This window comes from Heterocephalus glaber, unplaced genomic scaffold, assembly GCF_053883595.1.
Source record: "Heterocephalus glaber isolate CG9 unplaced genomic scaffold, H.glaber_assembly_v1.0 deba00001481, whole genome shotgun sequence".
NCBI classification, from domain to species: Eukaryota; Metazoa; Chordata; class Mammalia; order Rodentia; family Bathyergidae; genus Heterocephalus; species Heterocephalus glaber.
Window position 1 is genome coordinate 8,587,326 of NW_028258317.1, and position 21,610 is coordinate 8,608,935.

At 31.2% G+C, this 21,610-nt stretch overlaps 1 non-coding gene across 1 annotated transcript; it reads right to left on the minus strand.

Moving 5' to 3' along the window:
- Positions 1 to 3,416: 3,416 nt before the first annotated feature.
- LOC147825805 (small nucleolar RNA SNORA18) lies at positions 3,417 to 3,548 on the minus strand. The gene has a single exon (XR_015440171.1). It is a non-coding gene; the product is annotated as a small nucleolar RNA SNORA18 (small nucleolar RNA).
- Between the last annotated feature and the right edge of the window lie 18,062 nt (positions 3,549 to 21,610).

Genomic DNA, 21,610 nt, shown 5'->3' on the forward strand with positions numbered 1-21,610 from the left:
TTGATTCTTTGTGCTAGTTCCTGTGCTACTGAGGATTTGTTTATAAAGTCTTTTCCTATGCCAATGTCTTTGAGAGTCCTCCCTAATTTATCTTCCAGAAAGTTTTGTTTTTCTGTTTTATATTTAGATCTTTAATCCACTTCAATTTTAGTTTAGTGCATGGTGAAAGATCGGGGTCTAGTTTTAATCTTTGGCAAGTTGAAATCCAGTTTTTCCAACACCAAGCTGTGTTTTTTTAGATAGTGTAACATGCTTAAATTTCTTTTGTAACATTAACAGATAAAAATTTCTTTAAAAAAACAGAGAGAAAGATTGTTGACCTCTATTTCCAATATTCTGTGGTCTCTGGCAGGGCCTAAGTGTTCTCTCTCTCTCCTTTTTTTTGGTACTGGGGATCAAACTCAGGAATTCGTGCTTGCAAGGCAGGTGTGGTTCCGCTGAGCTAAATCCTTGGCTCTAGATAAATCCCAAGCCCTTCATTTTTAAACAAGTTTCAAACGACACTGGTGTGGTTTTTCCTAAGACCACACTTTGAAATCCACTGACCTATGCCAGTCTTCTTTTGAGAAATATCCGTTCAGACCTTTCACACATATTTCATATATTCATCCCTTCTTAGATTTATGGTTTGCAAGTATGTTGTGCTGTACCATATGCTACTTTGTTGATCACTTTATTTGCAGTGCAGAAACTTTTTAGTTTTATATAATCCATAAAAGCAATTTTCTATCAGTAGTAGCCAATTTGAGAAACTTGGTACACTTTAATAGTAGTCCAGAGAAAGCAAATTGTTACTGTCATGTTAAATCAGTCTATGGTTTAGTGACAGAATGTCCCAATTTCCCCTTCTGTTGCATGCTAAAGTCTTATGGTCAGACTTTAGCACACATGGGAATGATGTTATAAAAAGAATGATGAATCAGACTTTGGTTTAGCAGTGGGAGCCCAGAGCTCCAGAGAAACATTTTGCTATTATAGCTAAGTAAATCTGAATACAGAGAAATGAAGCCAAAAGAACAATCTTATATCCTGACCAATAAATCATACATATATATATACACACATAAGTATACATAATACATACACATGTATATATTTCTAACATATATATGTATGTATATTAAGTGGTGAAAGCATAGGAGAAGAAAATAAAAGAAAATGAATTCTTCAAGTCTTTCTGGTACTACTGCCAAATCAAATGCAAATGAAGTGATTAAACCCACCTCCTTTAGCGGAAAGCAGTCTGTTAGAAGTAAGTTGTAAAATAAATGAATGTTGTAATTGCTGTGAAAATAAATGTATTTAATTTTATTGGAAAATTTATATTCAATGAAAATGTTTCAGTAAATATCTATCTTATATTTGTACTTTTATTATTAATAAGGTTGTTATAGTGAAAGAAAGTGGCTACCATAGGGAAAGTAACAGTCACTACTATTTAGTGAGTGCTTACAGTATGTCAGCCTCTTTTATAAGCATTTTGTAATGTATCATTCCACTAAATGTTATCAACAGTCTTACAAAATTGGTAATAATACTCTACACTTTGCAAGGGAAAGAAATACATTTAATTTTTTGCTTTAGATCTGCTGGTTCAAACTCAAGCAGTTTTGCTCCCAGTGGTTATATCCATAACTATATTGATAATATATCTAAATTATAAAATATTTCAGGTTATCTTACATGAAGGAAACACAGCACAATTTACAATGCTCATATCTGTTTCTTTCTATATTTTGCTTTTTGTGTATGTGTGTGATTTGATTTGCTCTTTTTTTCCCCCAACAGGTCAGGAAAAATGAAAACTCTTTGGAAGGAACAATTTGGCAAACATCTTCAAGATGGTAGGAAAACACTCATTTTATTCTTTCTTAAACTATTTTTTAAACCTACTTAATACAGCTATTAAAATTTTAGAGCTTAATTTTATAAAACTATTTGTGGACACCAACAATAAGCACAAAATTAAGCAGTTTTTTTTTCAGGTTCACATATATCCATTATCTTTATCTAAGAATGGCATTCATTTTATGATAAAATGTATACTAATACAGAAGATAAATTTTTCATAAAATATAAATTATTGCTTGGTGAATGTTCTTTAAAATATCAAAATGTTTATGAGATATGTCATAAACATTTAAAAGTGTTTGATATTATGGCAAGTACCCTTCAACATTAATCGTCATGACCTTGGTTGCATCGTGTTTGTGTCTTTTTGTAGTTCCACTACCTTTACTGTATTAAATAAGGGTGATCTGTGTTATCAATAGACTACAGTTGAGACACAGTTTTAACCTTCTACAGATAAGTCATAAAAGATGTTATATTTTCTACCTGGTTTCTCAGTTCCATCTGCCTGGGGGTACCCATTTGAAATATAATAAGGAAATTCAATCATTCTTTGGGGAGATCTAGGGGGAGAGACCTTTGCCGTAATCCACCGGGAGAGATGTTTTGGAGAGACCTTCACCCTGCCAGCCATTTAAAACCACTTTAGACCATTACTTCAGCCTGGTTGATGTGTAGACAACACAAGTAACCTAAAGTCCAAACTGCCAACAAAACAGCTTCAAATTTTGTGACCCACAGAAACTATGAGAGACAATATGCATGTTATTATTGTTTAAACAACTATCTTGTCTTTTCTTGTGGTTATACAGTAATAGGTAATTGGTACAGACTCAGAGACATGGATGTGAGATGTTGTGATAACAAACCCTATAAATGTGGAATGGCTGTAGATTTAGGCATAGATTTGAAGATAGAAGAGAATAAAGCCAATGTAAGGAAAATTCTAAAGGGCCAGGAAAAGACTGTTAGTAGAAGCTATCTTTTCCATAAGTAAATCATCAGTGAATATTTATAGGAAAGTAAGGGAAATGCTACAGGGAATTTTACAGTGGAGATTCTTATTAGATAATATTTACCTATGCTGTTGTTTCTAGTAGTGTGGTAAATAGATAATATACAAGATAGCCCGAATGACTAAGCAAAAGATTTCTTGACAGAATGTTGAAAGTTCTTCTTGAGTACTTCTTTTTTTTCTTTTCTAAAAAAATTAAATACATTTTTATTTCAGGAATTTCATGTGTAATTCCTTCAATACTCATCAAGGTCACTTTAATGATGTTATTTGTCTTCAAGATATCCCCTTTTCAAAGAACTGATGCTTAATCCAGTCATCCTATATGCCCACAATTCTTTCATCTCCACTTGAATTATGGACAATGAGAACTTCAAAACTCCTTGGATATTATATCAAAATCCCTTCTAGCAATTTACACTTTAGGAGTACTTAGGATAGATGGATCTGTCATGTTCTGACACCCTAAGCTATTCCCAGAGTGGTATAGATCTCCAGGATATGTGAATATCTAAAATGAAAAAAAAATTATTAGGTCTTTTATACTTTTTGCTGTCTTGTAGTGCCTTATCACAGGCCTAAGAAAAAGATCTATGAGCAAAGCAAAAACCACAGTGTTACACTATGAGGCATTTCCAACAATATGCATCCACAGGAGAAGCCCATGGGGATAGACTTCAAGAATCCTGAGTACCTCTTATTGGTTATAGAAAACAATGTGCATAGGAGACAAAAAAGAAGGAAAAGAAACTGAAGAACTAGTAATTTTTACGATAGGATTTACTTAGATTGAAATCTTCAGCCTCTTCAGATGACAAAGGATGCTAAAATTAAGAAATACCTCTTAGGATAGATCAAATCCAAAGGACACTCAAGAATAGCTAGGTTAAATTGAATACAAGAGAATAGCAATAAAATCTTTGGTTAAGATCTCAGAATATTTCGAAGAGTGGAGTTACATAGCAGGTCCTCTTAAGACCTCCTCATTCCTTGCTTTCCTGGGAAAAAAACCTTGAAATGGACAAGGTCTTACCTTAGAAGGATTTGTTAATGTGACTTTTACCCAGTTCAGTGACAAAAATTTATAAAGGATTCAAAGTTTTGAAGAAAATTATACTATCAGACATGCCACTAATGTGGATTAAAAGGCATAGAGAAGTCAAAAGTACCGAGACTTTGGGCCCTTGAACTTTCATTGGAAGGTATCAGGTTCCAAAAGTTACTCAGCTCTAAAAAGAGACTACTTTTTATAGAAAGGAAAGCTTACTAAAAAGATGAATTGAGAGTTGAGAAAGCAGGAACACTTCAAAATTTGAACCCTTATCAAAGAACTGTCAATGTACTCCCTGTCGGTTTTTAGCAATATTGTGAGTCAGTGATTCCTGGGAGATTTATTTGTTTCTTTGTGGACAGGATAGTTTATAGTGGTTACCCTACACCTGTTTCAAGATTGTATCTTGGCTTTAAGGAAGGCAGCGTATGTACTTAATCAAGACTTGTAATTGATGAACTGTGCAAAAGAAGTCACATCCACACTTGATTCTGAATATTAGATGAAGAAATCCTGGACTTCATGTTATATGATAGTTACTGGAGACACTTTTAGATTTTAAGAGAAGATATACCAATTTCATATTTGGAAGTGATATGATCATTGGGGGCCAAAGAAAAACTGTGTGGCCAACTTCCTAAATGGTCCTCAGTAATCCTCATTTTTGCAGTATCCATGCCTTTGTAAGTACTTGATAGTAATAAACTTGGCTGATCTATTTGACCAAGATATTGCAAAACTGATGCAATATAACCTTCATGGTTGGTCATAAAAGACAAAAGGATTCCTGTGTTGCTCTTTCAATGGGTTCATCTAAGAAAAAGCAACTGCCATATCAATAATTCACCGTTTATGATTTTTTATTCAACTAATTTGACATTATATTTTTGCTAATTTTATTACTATCAAGAAATTAATAAATTATTTTCCTAAGTGGTTTATAACAATTCAAAGCATATTAAAGGATTCAAGGCAATTTATCCTATAATATGAACCTGTTTCTCACTATATTTCTTTTCATTCAGTTGAGTTTTTGGCATACAAAATCTTAAACCCATCAATCTACTTCTTTAAGTATAAAAATCTGCAAGTGAAATTAGAATGATATCCTTAATAGATTATTGAATAACTATTTACTCTTTTTTAGTTTAAACCAGGAATCCTTCTATATACATAGAAGATAGAGAATATAGAGAGATAGATATGTAGGTAAGTTTATTGATCAATGTTGCATACAGAGGCACAGAGAGACATAGATGACCATCAACTTTATGTAATAGACAATATTAAGGTTCTAATTTATAAACAAGATACATATTTATATTTTTGTACATTTCTTGTCCACTTTGAGTCCAATGATTGTGTGAATTTTATGGTTTATTTAATTGTCACCCGATTCTCTCTGGAAGGCTTGGTCACTGGACATCTTTGGAGCAAAAGGTTTTTAGCACCTATCTCTTCAAAGATATCTCTGTGGCCAACAGCCTATTAATATACAGGTCATATCTCCTAGAATATTACAGATAATAAATATATTATCTCCTCCAGAGCAATGATCTAGAGTTTGATAGATGTCTCTTTTAATAGACTCTTTGATATATGGCTTTTCTATATTTTGGGTTCATTAGCTCTAATATAAACTAATTTTGTGTACAAGATCTATTTGTGCCACACCATATCTTACTTGTGAGATTTGTAGTTAGGTAAGAAAATGATATAAGCACTAAGGTCATGCAGTATGATGATACAATATTATGGGGTACTTTGATTTTAGACCCAGGAGTTACATTTTCCAGAGCCATGAACTTGTGGCAGGCTCAATAAAGTATTAGGTCCCTCACCTTGTAAGATAACAGTATCACCTTCACAGATTTATTACTTTGCGCCTATTTTTTAATAAGTATATTTTGGTAATTTATCTCCACTCAAGACAATGTTGATGTTGAATTATCATCAATTTCTTTTTCCTTACTTTGAAGTGTATATACTGTACTCTCATTACATCATGTACTGTACTCACATGTATTTAATTTCCTTCTAACCCTTCCTATCTTACCTTTTTCAATACACTTATCATCTTGTCTTTCATATCAAACCTTTATATTTTCAACTGTTTTGATTCTACTTATAAAGCTTTCTGGTCATGTTTAATGGAGTCATTTATCATCTTATTCAGTTGAAACATTAAATATTTGTTCATATTTTTAATTTGGACTCTATTCTATAATGCATAAATTTCAGGGGGTAGCTCTAATTTTGTTCTCTTAGGAATAGTATTCTGTGATAGCTTCTTTTGTTCTGTTTATATTGAGCACTATATGGCCCTTGAATAGGTTATATTCAACAAGAATTATTTTATATAAGATTTGAACTTTCATTGTCCCTGCACAATCTGAATTCTGAGATGAGGATTATTTTTCTCATCAGTAAATGATGCTTAATATGCACAATTCTAAGTTTCTGTGCAAGGCTTTACCTAGTAAAACTTTACTCACTGAAACTTTAAACTTTTTATTGTTTCCATTTATTCAAACATCAACTCAACCTATATATATTAAATTATATATATTAAACATCTGCCAATTAGTGGGAAACATTAATGTATGACCACCAAATAGCATAGAATACATGCGATTTCCTAGCTCTTACAGTGTGTGCTCAATTAAACAGATAAAAATGATTAATCAAGCAATCATGAAAATGTGTCATGAATATGTGGAATATATTATGAGAGCTTTAATTGCTCTAATTATAAGAGGATAGGAAAGCTGTTGTGTAATTTTGTTATTGTTGTTCTTTTTTTTTTTTTGGTACTGGGGATCGAACTTGGGCCCTTGCGCTTGCAAAGCAGGCAGTGGAACCACTGAGCTAAATCCCCAGCCCCTGTTGTTCTATTTTTTTTTAAAAAAAAAACAAGATCCCATCACATAGTCCGAGTCTGCCAGGAACACGTTGTTTAGCTCAGGCTGACCTTTAACTCATGATTTTCTAACCTCGGCGTCCTCAGTGGTGAAATTACAAGTGTTCACTGTCACTTCTGGCTTGGTTGTAGGGTACTGATGATCAAGGGAATCTTGCTTAGGGAGTGTTCTTTGAACAGAGAAGGAGAAAGGAAATGGTTACTGAAGAATCAGTGAATATGAAGTGACTTTAGATGTAAAAGAAAGTATTATGTTTAGAGATTGAAAGAATACCAGTGAATGCGGTGGAGGTACAGAGAAGTGGAAAGGACCACAAGATGAGTCTCCATGCAAAGGTAGGGTCATTCCCTTTAGGTCTTTGTGCATCCAGTTAACTTACTTAATTTATTCATTATTTATAAGATGATTGGGAAGCCACTGAATGGATTTACACGTAAGAATTGTCTATTAAAATTTATCTCAAAAGTCCTTGAGAAAAAAACAAGATTAAAAGAGGAAAGAAGTTAGGGATGTTATAACATTACTGTAGTGGTCAAGTGGTTGTGTCTGAAGAAATAGCGGTATTAAAAAGATAATGAAATACTTAGAAGGCAACTTTCATCAAGATGTGATGATGTATTCTCAGATGCATTGAATTAATGACATCCCAGAAGGCAGCACTTCTAGCCTTTTCCATGTCTGGACACTTAAGGTTGTATAATTATTCCCTACTTGTCTTACTTAAATTACTCTCTCTCAGTAATTATTGAAAAACAATATGTAGGAAAGGAATACACAGGATTTGACCTTTGAAAAAGTAATACCTGCATAACAGAGACAAGGCTACTGGGTTTCTTTTTGCACTTGTCTATGTATTTGTTTCCAAACATTGGTACTTAAAATCAAGGGAAGATGTATTTGGGGCAAAAAATAGCTTTCTGCATTTTTTCAGTGAAGGTAGTGAATTCCATGTAAGAAAGCTTTAATCATCTTTTTCTCCATTCAGTTTTACCTACCTATTTGTAAGAGTTCTTAAAAATTCTACAATTATGTTTTCTTTCATTTTACTTAGGTTTTCTACATATTTTGTTTGCTTTTACTGTGTTCTCAGGGATATAGAAAGAAGAGAATATATAGACTGACAATAAACCAATTCCATTTTAAATTAGAGCTTCTCCTAGCATTTAATTTAATTGGAATAAGGCTAAGGTTTTATTTAAGAGTTACAAGAGACCTACATAAATCATTTAGTTCTGTTTCTTTGCTTTCAGGAAATTGAGCGTCTAAAACGTATAGATAAATATTAAGTCCTTTTTTTTTTTACTATTCAGTACTAAGATAAGCAAGAATCAATAAGCTGATTCATTTAATTACTATTAACTATTTGTGTCTGACTGTGTTATCTCCAGTGACTACTGACTCTTTATACTGTTTTCACTACAGCATTAGCTGATAAAGTTTTTGTGATTCATCTGTAGATGGACCCTATTATCATCCAATACCTTCAGGTCAAGCAATATCAGCACAAGGATGCCCAGAATTTAAATGGTTGCCCAAACACTTGTCATCAGATATTTCTACTGTCTTGTGATCTATATTGCATTTTGTAGAAAATTAATTTATCAAGTAATTCATTTAATGGACTATGTGCTATCTTTTACTATGTCACATCTTATATTAAGTATTTTTTGCTAAAAATAGCCTTTAACCAATTAGCTTTTTCAGCTTCAAGAAATTTCTCTAAGGGTTCCTCAGTCTCTTCACAGCCCCTGATCGAGAAGAGGTGAAGAAAATGGCTTCGGTGGTGTATATCTTTGGACCTTGAGATATTTGATTGAAAAGAAATTTCAAATAGAATCATGTCTCTATAAATCAATCCTTACATTTCCAAGAAATATTGTCATTGTTGTTTAATATTGTGAGTTCGTATTTTGTTGTTGTTGTTGTTGTTTTTGTTCGTTTGATACCGGGGATCGAACTCTAGTCCTTGCATTTGATAGGCAGGGGGCAGAACCACTGAGCTAAATCCCAGGCCTTTGTATTTGTATTTAACATATACTTTTCTTTTACTCTACATATCAAAGTATTTTGAAATGTTTTAGAAAAGCTTAATGTTTGGGAAAATTGACATTTAAGAGAAAAAAAAATATATAATTTGATATGAAGTAGTTATTGCCTTTTAAATTGTATAGCCTATAAGAATAAAACTAAATTATAGGGGATTTTTATATGTAATAAATAAAAGAAAATGTAAGTTAATAAATATGTTTATTTTTAATGATCATTTCACAATGTACATATACACCAAGATATCAAGCCATACGTCTTAAACATATACAACTTTATCAATTGTATTTCAATAAAGGAGAGAAAAAAAACAAACAAGAAGGCAACTTTTAATTTCTCAGAAAGTTTATGCTGGCAGAATGGAAAAGACAACAAGAAATTAAATGTATTTAAGTAAGAACTTTATGAATACTTATAATGTTTTATGGATACATTTTGAAATGTGTTTTAAAATAGTGTGATAGAAATAAACTTTTGTTCAATTTTAAATGCAATTTGTAGATATCTCTTTGAGTCATGCACACATTTAAATAGACCATCTTATGAAAAAATAAGCCTGCTTTTTATTTTACAAGATACCCCAGTGTTTTGTTGTTACTTCTTAAAATTTGTCTATCTTAGTAATGCAGAATAACGAGTTTCATTTTGGAATATTGTGGTATGCATATAACACGTCTTGATGATTTTCAGTTGCATTATCCCTTTCCCCTTTCCTCCTCCTTCACCTATCCCCTTTCCGTCTCCAAAAATCTGCTTTCCATTTTTCTAATTTTTTCCTTTGTTTTTCTTTTAATTTATTTTTAGTAATTTCTTTAGATTGTTTGTATAAGAGAAATCCTGCGATTGTTAAATTTCAGAAACTGCCATATTTCAATTAATATAATGGTCTCCTGTTCAATTTTCTTGAAAATGACATTATTTTTTCTTCTTTGTGGAAACACACACACATTTATCTGTGGATAGTCATCTAGACTTTTTTATTATGAATTTGGCTTCTAAAAGCATAGGAATGGCTATCATAAAGAATTTAAAAAATAATGAATGCTAGTAAGGATGCAGAGCAAAATGAACCCTCTTACACTGTTGATGGAAATGTAAGCTAATAGAACTTCTATGGAAATCAGTATGAAGATTTCTCAGAGAACAAAAAATAGATAGACCATTTGATCCAGCTATGACACTCCTTGATATAGTTCTGAGAACACAGAATTAGGCTATTCACATTCAATTTTACAAGATTCACTAAGTAATACAATACCATTTTCCAAGGTAGTTACAGCTGAATTATATTTATTAAGAGCATTTGTGTTTCTGTTATATCATATTTTGGCTAATACCTTCTATTAATAGATTATTACTGTTTTTGTCAGTCCCAGGAATATATAATCATATGCCCTTGATTTTTTATTTTGCAATTTCTAGGAACTCCAAACAAGTTAAATACATTTTTATAACTTTATGAACCATGATTATTCAAACTATTTACCTTTTTCTCTGAGATATTCAATTTTCTTATAAATTTGTAGGAATTTTTATGTACAATTATTGCAAGTTGTACAGTTATGAGAAGAAATGAGAACTTAAAAAACATAATGAACAGAAAATTGCCTTTTCTATTGTTTACACATAAAAGGAGAGAACACCTTTATTTTCACAGTGATACCTACATTTTAAAGTCAAAGATTTTGTAGACAATATACCAGCATCAGTAGGTTAAATAAGAACATTAAATTGCTATGGTGAAAGGGTAAATACTCAATTACGTGGTCAAAATATTTCAAGAGAGATCAGCTATATTATTTCCAATAACATAAATATCAACAATATATAAACCAAAACTTTTTTCTCATTTTTCCAATTTATCAATTTAAAAATAGCTGTGCATTTTTCCTCTAAAATAAAATTCCTTTTTACTTTTCTCTATATTGCATCCACTTCCCCTAAGTTCTACGTTGTTTTTCTAAAATATGGTAACAATTCTAGGAAAGTAAACACCAAATACATGGAATAATTAGAATTGGCTCATTAATATATACAATTCATTCTTTCCCACACTGATTTGAATTTGTTAATTTTGTTGAATTTTTCATGGATTATATTATAATGATGGAAAATATCTGTGTCAAATACAGATGTTTTACATCTTTAAAGTTTCTCTTTTGTACTTTATTATTTTCATATTATGCAAATAGAATTTTGATCTTTTTCAGTATCAGTGATTATCTCTGAAGAATGAATTCTGTCATAACCATATTTAACTATGTTAGTACATTTATGTAGTGGAAGAGATAAAATAATAGTCTGGGTAGGCATGATGATTATATATTTATTTTATTTTTGTTAAAATTTTAGGCATATGATATTATCATTAAAAAGGCACTTTTATATAATACCTATGATGACTTATTTTGATGTAGTGTGTATATTCTTGCTTTTTACTTCAAGAAAGAATATGGGAACCAGAAATGTGAAAAAGCTGTAATTTTGTTAGCTTTTTTACATTTGATATTTTCCAAGCATTTAAATCTACTACTATCTTTTCCTATTCTTTTAACTGATTTTAAGCTCCTGGAAGAGAGTATGTATTATAACAGAGAATGCTCTATTTCATATTCTGTAGACTCTGGACTTCTTTTTTCATTAAAGTCACATACACAGAAAAAGTTTTTCAAACATATTTTTTAATTTGTTTCCTTCATAACTGGTCACAAATTTATTGATCTTAAAAGCAGGTCATGGGATGTAATTTTATTCAAAGGTAAGTTTAAAAATGTTAATATTACATATAAAATATGTGACTAAGGCTTGTTATTTTAACATGTAATAATTGTACACATTAGTGAGGTACAATTTGATATTTTGATATGATATACTGCATGCAGTGTTCAAATCAAGGTTATTGGCATTACCTTTTCTTTATAGGTTCTTTGTGTTTGGAGAATTTGAGTTCCTTTCTTCTAAATCTTTATAGAACATGTACTAGATTAACTGTCAGCTACAGTTATCCCACTGTCCTATGACACCAGAACTTATTCCACTTAACTGTGGTTTGGTGCCCATTATCCAGCCTCCCCTCCACTCTTCCTAGGCTCTTTTAATGGCTATTCTATATTTATATCAACTACTTTTAGCTTCCACACAAGAGGGAACATTTGATTTTTGTTTTCTATATTTTAAATTTTTAATGTTTTAAAATTTTATTTCATTAGTACAAGTGTATAGTATATATTGTTTACATTTATTGTGTGGAGTTGATAAATGTACATAGCACATCCCAATTCCTTTTTTTTTCTTAAAAATGACTGAAATTTATCTTTCTTACGGCACAGTAGTATCAATTGTGTGTAAGTACCACATTCTCTTTACCCAGCCATCTATATTTTTATTTCTAATACTTATTAATACCAAAGGAGTAATCTTCATTTTTACAAAGCAATTTTCTTAGAGAAAAAAACTCAAATTTTGCAAGTATTCAGTGCTAGAGTAAAATATTTTGACTCAGTTTACTAAGAATTATAACAAAGGAGAACACATACCAGATGATTATAGTAGAATAACTCTCTGAAATTTCTATCTGAACATTTTACTTTGGGAAGGTAAAATATATAATAATTCTCTAGCAAGTTGATCATACCAGTAATGACACTAAGAAGATCTATTTGTCTAAGCCTATCAAACTTACCTAATTATATATCTAGTTTAATTGTTCATTGTTTTTCTTCCCAAATCTCTTTCCATTTAAGAGTACTTTACATTATTTAAAATTGCTGACATATTTTTAAAGAACACAATTGATATGTATTTTATATTCATGTTGCTTGATTTAAAAATTATTTAGGCAATTCCTGGAGACTTGAAAATCAGTTTAATGTTTACTGCATGACAGCTATGTATTCAAAAGCCTGTCAAGACAGTTTATGTATATCAGCTTTGTCAATGATTGCTTATTCAGAAATATTCCCTAGACTGGTACTGTTCAGTAGAACTTTCTGTAATGATAGACATATCCTGTGGCTATGTCATCCAGTATAGTGACCACTAGCTACTTGGGGTTATTGAGGTTTTGAAATATGGCTATTATACCCTAGAAACTAAATTTTTAAATTTAACTTTAATTTGAGATTTCTCCCACATTCTTAGTGGCTATCACATAGTAAAATAAAGGCTAGGGAGTATTCAATGTGCAAGGCACTAGACAATATTATGAAGACATCAAAGTGACCTAAATTACCCAGATAGCTGAAAAATATAAAACAACTGCCACTGGAATTGTGCCATAATTTTCAACTCGTGGCCTATCTTTTCCATCCATAGCCCTTCCACTTTCTCTAAAACACAATCTCCAGACTACCTAACATTCCATCTATAAATATTTCGCTAGATAACTTTAAAGGTATCTTAGTTTCTGTTTTTAAATATACTGTGTAAAGATAATGTTACTGTATCTCAATAAACTTAAGACGTTACTAGGTGTCATGCAGTATTTAGTCAGTTATTAAATTTCCTATATTGTCTTATAAATTATAATTTTCAAAATTACCTTTACTACAGTCAAAGAACATATATTTGCCTTATATGTCTCCAAAAAAGCTTTCAAAAATGTTTGTCTTATCTCATTCTATGTCTTGGGTTTGTCAATTCTTTGCTAAAAATCTTTTCATTTTTTTGATAGACATCGTTCTCTGTAATAGTACCTGCCATGTTAGCCATATATTTCATTTGGCTGATTTAGCTATACTATTGTTTTATATTTTCTCCTATCATTCATATTTCATAAAGTAAATTTTTTGGATAGATTCTTGTATAAATTCAGTTTTTGTTTTCTAGCAAAACTCTTTCTTGGCATTTTCTACTTCTATCAGCAAATACATAATAAGAGTGGTCAATTTTGCTGTGATGTAAGAAGCACAGTTGATTCAAAACTAGATCCATTATTTCACTAAATTTTTTTAATGGTGGTAATAGAATTTGAACACTTATTGTTATTTAATTGGCAAAATTGTCTCTCACTGACCGTTTTGTAATTTTTTGTTGCTTTTTACGAATATATCCTTAAAAGACTTAAAAGTACAACCACTAACAAATAAAATAGGAATCAATATATTTGGCATGATAAACAAGTCAGGACAGGAACACAAAAAAGTGAATGGCAGCAAAATACACAATTAAAATTAAAACTAATTTATAAAGATAACAGATATTTTAAATTTTCTGAGAAAATTTTCAGTACGTGGCCAATACTAGCCAACAACGTCATTTTTATTTATTTATTTTTATTAAATTCTTTTATTGGTACATTGTAGGTATACAACACAATTACATTTCTCATTGGGAATTGTACCTTTGCATAATGCATCTTGGTTCTTATTTTTTTCCCCATTCCTAGCCCTCCCTTCACGCCCTCCACCCTTCCCTATTTAAAAAGACTTTATTTCCATTTTTTCCATTTCTCTTCATTTTTCCTTTCCCTTCTTTCCTTTCCCCTGCCCCTCCCACTACCCCTACCCCTTTGGACCTTTTCTTCCTGTTTTACATTATTGATTATTCATTCTAATCATTGGTACATTTTAGGTATACAATATAATGACATTCATCATTGGAAATTTGCACCTTTACATAATCTCTCTTGATTCTTATTTTTCACCCTTGCCCAGACCTCCTTTCAACTCCTCCATTCCTCCCTATTTACAAAGATTTTGTTCCTATTTTTCCATTTTCTCATATTAATCCCATTCCCTTCTATCCTTTCCCCTAGCCCTCCCACTACCTTCCCCTTTGGCCCTTTTCTTCCTATTTCACATTACCTATGATACGTTTTAGTCCTTATTTACACTTTCAGTTTCTCACACCAGAGAAACCATTCAGTATTTATTCATGTGTGTCCTATTTATTTCACTTAAGAGTATCACCTCAATTTGGATCCACGTAGATATAAATGTCTCTAATTTCTCATTTTTAATGGCTGAGTAGTACTCCATTTTATTTTTAAAAAACACATTTTCTTTATCCAGTCTCCAGTTGATGGGCATTTGGGCTGTTTCCAAGGTTTAGCTATTACAAACTGTGCTGCTATGAACATGGGTGCACATATATCACTGTGGTATGATTCTTTTAATTCTTTGGGGAAGATCCCCAGCAGGGGAATAGCGGGGTCAAATGGGACTTCCAGTCCTAGTTCTTTGAGGTATCTCCATACTGATTTCCACAGTGGTTGCACCAGTCTACACTCCCACCAGCAGTGGAGCAGGGTTCCTCTTTCCCCACAGCCCCGCCAGCATTTCTTATTGGTTGATTTCATGATAGCAGCCATTCTTTCTGGAGCGAGGTGGAATCTCAGCATTGTTTTCATTTGCATCTCTTGAATGACCAGTGATGTTGAACATTTTTTCATGTATTTATTTGCAATTTCTACTTCTTTGTCTGAAAAATGTCTGTTCATTTCAGATGCCCATTTTTGGTTTGAATTTTCAGTATATGGACAATACTGGCCAACAACTTTATATTATTTTATTAGTACATGCTTGCAGTATGTGATGTTTACATTTATCTTAAGGAGAGAGTACATGTAGTTAAGACATCTTTTGTTTATTTTTATTCTCTTTCTTCTTTTTACCTATGTCCCTCCCACTATCTCTTCATCATCTTTCCCCAAATTCATTATTGTTGCTATTAATTTTTAGTTCATATATGGAACATATATTAACATTTATCTCGGGTAGTTGGCACCTATATCTGACAGACTTTGTATCTTTTTTACGTCTTCTTCTCTCTCCCATCCACACTTTGGTTCTCTTGGTCCTCTTCCCATTTGCAAAAGATTTATTGTCGTTTCTTTTCATTAATCTTTTATTTTACTCATTTGTACTATGGTTAATTAAAGTGAGAAAACACCTATGGTATTTAAGGTTGTATGTCTGATTTATTTACTTAAAATTATGTTTTCAAGGTTATTTTCCTACAGATGTCTGAAATTTATCTTTCTTCATTGCTCAGTAGTATTCCATTATGCATAGATAGCACATTTTTTAATCCATTTTTCTATTGTTGGAAATATAGGCTGCCTCCAAGATTTAGCTATTGTGAATCACACTGCTATAAACATGGGTATGCATGTTTCACTGTGATATGATCACTTTAGCTCTTTTTGGAGGATACCTAGGAGAGGAATAGCTGGGTCATATAGAATTTCTATTTTTAGTTTTTCCAGAAATCTCCACACTTATTTCCATAATAGGTATACTAACTTTAAAATATATTTTATTACTGCTTATGAATTTCACAGAATTTTGGATCTCAGTGTTGTATTTTCATACATGCAAATATTTTGATCATATAAAACCCTTTACTTCTCTCCCTTACACTTTTTCCTCTTTCATTTTCTTTCCTCTTTTCTAATAAGTCACCCTTCTACTTTCATGTCACTTTTTAAAAATTCCACACATTAGGAAAAATGTGATATTTATTTATCTGAATTTAACATGGTTTGTTTTGCAAACTTTGCTCAACCAGAGCCCTAGTTGCATCCATTTTCCTGCCAGTGACATAATGAAAGAGATATTTATCCCAAAATATGCTCACATCTCAATATGGAAACACAAGAAGTACAAACTACTTAGTTATTTTAAGATAAAGTGTTTTTAAAGGCAGAATAATAGATATTTAACTTCATCATTAACAATTTTCAGGAACATAAACTTGTTCATAAAAACCTCCAAACATTATGAAGAATTTCTTTTAATATTATCATGAAATCACAAATTAAATATATTTTCTGTAATTCAATCCACTGCATATTTCTTTTTGTCTACTGGAATGGTTCCATCTTTAACCATTGTGAGTCTTTTCAAGTCAGTTTCTGAGTTTAGTTTGAGAATTGACTTATGCTTTCTTTTTTTTTTTCAAGTACCAACTTAAAAAGAAAATATTTCTTACCCAAACTTCTGGCATTTGTGCACACACACACACACACACACACACACACACACAAGATTTTTTTCTCAACTGTTTGTTTACTACTTTAGGTATTTATTATTAACCACTTCTTACACTATTTTAACAACATATACTTTACACTGTAATGGTCCAATTTGAAAGATCACTTGAGTATTTGGGCATCTATCCTTCTATAAATTTTTGAACTTATTATGTTCCTTAGCTTTTAATTTGAATTGTAGTGGATATTTAAATTTGTTTGATTTGAACATGTATCATCATGATTTTGAAACTTTCTAATTATGAAAATTCTTCCCATTTTTGATTCTTTTTAACAAATTTCAAAATATTTTCATAAGATATCTATGTTGCATGCATTTTGTATTGTTTTCTTCTGTAGACATTTTTATTGCAATGTTAGATGTTAAATTTTTATGTAATGTCTCATAACTTTGTTAAAGGAAATGAAATGAATTATTGTTTTGTCAGTCTTTTAATCAGAAAATATTTTTAAATAATTATAATATTTCACTTATATACTCTTTTCTTATTTGCGAACTTTGGGAGGATTATTTTCTCTAACATCAAGCAACCTAAACCCCACCTTCCTTAAATCTGGCTGTTTTCCATTTACACTTTCATAAAATAAAATTCATCTTCATTCCCATTTGATAGTCACTTAATAAATTTGAAGGAGCTGTTCAAACTGAGACAATCTGGGAATCAGTAGTCATTTGCTATATATCATACCCAGAAACCTATCTTAGCAGTGAACCATTCTGATTTATGGTCAGAGATTCAGAAGCTCTGCTCTTCAACATCTCCCACCCTCATTTTATTCACTCAGAATATATGAAAATTGCTTAGAAAAGTAAATGTTGTTTATAAACTGAAACATGCTGATAGCTTTCATGTTTTATTTTATATTTTATTGAGTTCTAAAACTAAGAAACATGAATTCAGAGTATGATATTTGAAAGCATATTCTGAAGCTATGGTAGAAAATGGCTGAAAAACTAAGAGACTGAACTTCTCAATGTACAGCCAAATCATTGAAATATCAATAACTTGAATTGTATTTACTTTATTTTTAAAGTTTTATTATTTTAAGTATAGAAGTATATAGGATGCAGTGTCCAAATGTGTTACATGAATGTATTGTGTAATCATCAAATCAGAATGCTTAATATTTCCTTCATAAATATTCTTTAAAATGCTTCAGTAATATGATATTTGTACTTGGATTTTAAAGCATTGTTTCATTTTGTCCCCTTGGGGAAATGAATTTTGTAAGTAGACTCAGAAGTAATATTATGAATTCTGGAGACAGGTGGTACAAAGATTACATGAGTAAAAGTAGGATGAACTTTACTGGCTTCAGCAGAGTGAAGCTTCTCTGCAGGCTGCTATGTTGTGTCATACGTATAACTACATGTGTGAGATAGCTATTGTTTTACATTACCAAACACAAATGTACCATTCAGTCTCCTGGCTCTCCCTTTTCCCTAGGTGAAGCCAGACAAACTTACCTCCTGAGGCTGGCACAATTAATGTAGATCTGTAGGCTGCTCACATTTGGGGGTAAATCATGGTACATTTCCTCCAATCTGAGCAGTCACTTGAATCCACTGCAGGCTCCACATGTAAGCAGGGTCAGAGTGGCCTCTTTGCACCTGGGAATTTTACAAATTCATCATAAGACCATAATCTTCCCATCTAATGAAAGCAGATTGATCACAAGTTGTCCATGAATTAGAGCATAACATTATTTTTATCTTGTCAAGTATTTGGAAAATAAAGGAGTACTTGTTTTCACTAGAAGACATGATTATTCGTTTTTGTTGTTGTTATTGTAAAATGTACATAACATAAAATGTGTGTTTAGCCATCTTTAAATTTTAAATTTAGTGACATTTAGTTCACATTATTGTACAACTACCCCAACCATCTACTGGAAAAATCATTTTACCTTCCAAAATATTCTTTTCCTGGATAACAATTATCAACATATTTTCAGTATTTTATCTAGGTGACTTTAATGTATTCTCTTGATAAACAAAGTGAAGAGATCACAGACATGCTGCTTAACATGATTTAATGAATATTGGAAAATGAAACAAACATTATTAATTCCAGACAACATTTCCCACATATAAATAATTTTAAAAGTATGCATAATCATAATTATAGTAGTACAATTTATAACTGAAACATGGAAGCAACTTATATGTCCATTAATAGATGAACTGATAAAGAAAATGTACTATTTATGCACAATGGAGTACTATTCTGTCACAAAGAGGGATAAATTTGGGGAAATGGAACCATAATCACTTTGAAACCATGGAACCACTGGAACCACTTTGAAACCATAATTCTAAGTTAAATAAATCAGACACACATACTTAAATATCATATACTCTTTCTTATATGAGAAACCCAAATTTTAAATAAGATAAAAGATAATAGGAAAAGACAGATTTTTGTAAAAGGGAAGGGGAGCATAAGACAGGAAGAGAGGGGAGGAGAAAGGGATAGGAAAAGAATGAAGATGTGTAATATACATGTATCAACTAATGATGATGAATGTAACCTTTCTGTACTTCCAATATGAAAACTGAAAAAATAAAATCAAATAGAATTCATGTGTTCATTAAATTAGCACAGATAAATAAATACCTCTTTTTTACTCAATTCTGAAATAGTAAATTTAAGTAAATATTATAGATAAATCTAAAAGAAAATATACAAGAATTCTTAAGGAGCATGTCCAATATGTAATAAAAGATACCCAAATAATTAAAATATGGGTATACTTCAAAACAAGGCATAAAATCGCCAGGCACCAAATATTGAGAAAATTCTCAACATCCTGAAAGATAAGTAAAAAGTGAATCAAAATCAACATAGAACAGTTCCTCATACCTGCTAAGATGACTATCATTGAATTGACAAGATATAATAAGTGTTGGCAAAGATGTAGAGAAAAAGTAAGAATATAAATTTGTATAGCTATTATGGGAAAATATGGATATTTCTTTCCAAGTTAAAAGTAGAACTCTCATATTATCCAATAACTCTATTATTGTGTATATATCCAAATGAAATCAAATCACCATTTGGAAGAGATATCTGCATTCCCATGCTCATTTCAGCACTATCTACAACAGGTCAGATATGAAATTAAAAAATTAACCATCAATGGCTTAATGGATAAAGAAAAATTGCCATCTATACAGAAAAGAATATTACCTAGCCTTAAAATGTAAAGGAATCCTATTATTTGTCACAATGTAGATGAAACTGGAGTATGTTAAACCAAATGAATTAAGCCAGACCTTTAAAAACAAATGCCTTATCATGTCATATAGAATCTAAAATTAAAAAAAGAAAAACAAGCAAACAAAAAACCCTCATAGAAACGCGAGCTAAAATGATAATTACCAGAGGCTGGTTGGGGAAATTGAGAAATGTTGGGAAAAGACACAACATTTTAGTTAGACAGAAATAATAAATTCAAGAAATCTACACTATACCATGTTGGTTACATTTAGAACAAATATCATTTACCTGAAAATTGTTAATATACTAGATTCAAAGTGTTTTGATACAAAAAGTGAGTATGTGAGTAATGAATAAGTTAAATCATTTAACCATTTCATAATGTATGCTTCCTTCAAAATGCCATGTTACATATCAAAAAATATGTAAAATTTTTACTTGTTAAAATTAACATATAGATATAATTTAATATTTTAAATGATTCAAAGTTTTATTCAATATTTTAAAAATAGTGCTTTCAACAATTCGTGCTAGTTCAATTGAATATACATATGCAAAGGAACGAATGTTTACTCTCATAAAAATAGAAAATTTGACAAGACAGTGGAGTTCATCATGAAAGAGAAATAAACACACTGCACTATAAAAAAATTATCTACAAGTCTTACATCTGTATCTGAAAGAGTCTAGTTTCCAAAATATGTAAAAAGCTTTTACAAGTCAATAAAACAAAAAAGTAATCCAATCAAAAAATTTACAAAAAAAATTAATAAACATTTCTCTATAAAGGTATACAAAAGGTCAATAAGTACATAAAAATGTGGTCAATATCATTAGTAGTTAAGAAAATATAAATCAAAACCAAAATAAGAATATTTCACACATACTGGGATGACTTTAATTTAAAAACAAAAACAAAAGTAGAAAAGAACAATTATGAATGAAGATGTAGAGAAATCGAAACACTCATATGGAACACAAAGTGGTGCAGCTGCTCTGGGGCTCTGTGAACTGGTTTCCCAAAAGTGTCATTTGTAATTCCCAGACAACCCAGCAATTCCTCTCCTAGGTATACGCTTAAAAGAATTGAAAACAGGCATTCAAATAATATCCGGTACACTAGTGTTCATAATAGCATTACGGATAATTGTCAAAAGGAGGAAATAACCCCAGTAGCCATCATTTGATGAATGGGTAAAGAAAAGATAATCTATTCATAAAAATGGATAAATAAGAGAGAGAAAGAAAGAATGAGACCTGTTGTTCAATAACAAGAGCAACAATCCCAGAATGTCAATACAGTGACCATGCAGTTTGCAGGTACCAGTGTCAGCAAGAAAGAGATGACTCACATAAGCCTAGATGGAAGACTTTTGCTGACTTAGAGAAGAGACAGAGTAAGACCAACTTCAGTAACAAACATCAACTCTTATGAGGAGTAGGTCAAAGGTTGCAACTGAAGCCTGAAGGTTATGATCTGCTCTCACCCTTGTGCTAGAGGTTGAGAACCTT